Here is a 2,382-nt window from a genome sequence, read left to right as displayed (position 1 = left end):
ATGGAGCTCGATCACCATAACCTTCTTCAAGTAATCGATGAACTTCTGCTACACTTTTTTTCAAATCAAAATAGTGCAAAAGCACATGTCGAAAAAACACTTTATCGCGTTCCATTTTTCACAAAGCAAAAGAAATTGTTGTTTAGGAAAATAATTGTGTATGCTGACTGAATGTTATCGAGAAATGTCGAAATTAATAACAAACTACCTGTTTCGTTAGTAATGACTACTAGAACTGTTTGCATTGCCATCTAACATTTGCGGGCGGAAACTAAGTTAAGGTCCTAATATGTATATGCAGTAATTTAAGATGTTGGACTGATTCTTTCCTTTAATTAATTTTTTTGTTTCAGCATTGTAGCTATATAGATGCATAATAAAATTAATAGCTAGAGGACGATTCCCTGCGGAGTAACGTTGCCCAATTCTGTCTACTATGTCCACAGATATGCCCCAGACAGATTGACGCAACAAACCACAAGCAGGTTTGTAAAATCAATGTTTACCATCAATCTTTCATCGACGCTTTCGACAGGCTTGCTCAATGTTTATTGCTACTTTGTTATGTTGTCTATTTAACTAAATTAATATATGTTTTTATTTTTCAGTAAACAGGATTTGTTACATGTGCCTCTGCAAAAATGGTTATTGAAGTTTAAGATGAAAAATGTAAAGTTTTTTCAAAAAAGAAGGTCGAGACAATTGTAGTAAGATTCAAAATTAAAAATTATGTATTACAAATGAACAATGCAAGAGTCATAAGAAATCATAGGAAATCATAAGTCTATAAAACTTGGAAAATGTGTAGAAAGTATTAAAATATTTATAAATTTATTTTTCTTTTTCCAACTATTTCTGATAAAGAATATAATATTAATAATAGGTCTACATTTTGTGAGTTTTTTATTGTACTTATTACTTGGTAATGAAAAAAGCAGCCAATGATTTTAGCGCTGCGGAAAACAACTTTTAGCGCTTTTAGTTCTGCTTTTTCAAAGTCCGATATTACTACCTCAAGGAACTAATTTAACAACATCGGTGACTTTTCTTAAAACATTTATATAATTATCAGCAATGGGTCCTTCCATTAACGTATAGACAATTGGAAATATCTGAAATTTGAGAGCAATTTAATTTATTCATACATTTACATGGAGTGCCTTTTGCAATTAAATTGATTACTTAATGAATCAACTAATGAATTGTTTTGCTTACTTTATTATTATATCTAATTGCAACTGTCCATAACTAACAATTAATATTTTGTAATTGCGGAACTGTTGCAAATGTTTCGTCCACAAAAATTGTTAATTCTTTATTAATTTTTTTAATTAAGGTATTTATTAAAAATTTTTCAATAAAAATAATAGCTTTACTTATTTTCTATAACAAATTCAACAATAAAAGAATCTGCTTTCTCTATCAGCAGTAACTTTTTCTAGTTTGCATCTTTTAAAAATATTGATAAATCATTTAAATTTTTTTGGGATCCGTCCAATACAGTCTTTTTTTATACCGTTCAATGGATTTCTCCACGTTACCAACGCTTGTCAAATCCAGCAAATGACGATATCTAAATGTACAGATTACGAATTATAAATAGTAACCAATTGTCTTCATAATTAATAGCATTAACTATTTTCTATTCTATTATTTTTTACTCACTTCGAAATAATTTTTTTTTTTATTTGACTTGATTCAAATGTATGCGATGCCTCAATTTCTGTTTTAATTTCGGACAATGTAAAAGTGGGTTTGTTACGTTCGTGACTCCCACTTAAAATAAACTTTTCATTTTTTATTTTTAACTACTTTGCACTGAACATCTTTGGTCTTGCGGAAACTACATTCATAATATCTGAGAGGAAATTATTCATAATTAAATACATTAAATATAATCCGATATGCTTCTATGTTGATTACATAAATGTATAAAGCAATTATATTCTCAATACGTTTTTGCAGGACTGTATAATGAATAAAATAAAATTTTGATAAATTCTTATAAATATTAATAACTGTGATTCAAAGGAACCCACTGTGCAAATAGTACATGTTATATATTACATACAGAAACATTTCTGCTATATTTTTTAACTATTATGTAGAAGAAACGTTTCTGAAAAGGACATTAAACATATATGTTACGTATCTAATATGTGACGTTTACTATTTGCACAACCCTTATAAAAATATCATACTAAGAATCATTGATTAATTACTTATTTTCAGTATTAAAAGTACAGTATTTAGTAATATTCTGTGATTCAAATACAGCTTTTAGTACTCAAGTATTTCAATATTTAATGTTACAAATCCTACCTTATGATTGATTTCAATATTTAAATATTGATATGTAATACTTCGTCCAGTGATAAAATA

The sequence above is a fragment of the Odontomachus brunneus genome, unplaced genomic scaffold (genome assembly GCF_010583005.1).
Source record: "Odontomachus brunneus isolate Ranch 3 - 2012 unplaced genomic scaffold, Obru_v1 Obru_scaffold_274, whole genome shotgun sequence".
In the NCBI taxonomy this organism is placed as follows: domain Eukaryota; kingdom Metazoa; phylum Arthropoda; class Insecta; order Hymenoptera; family Formicidae; genus Odontomachus; species Odontomachus brunneus.
The sequence above is the reverse complement of the archived record's forward strand: the minus strand, read 5'-3'. Positions refer to the sequence as shown.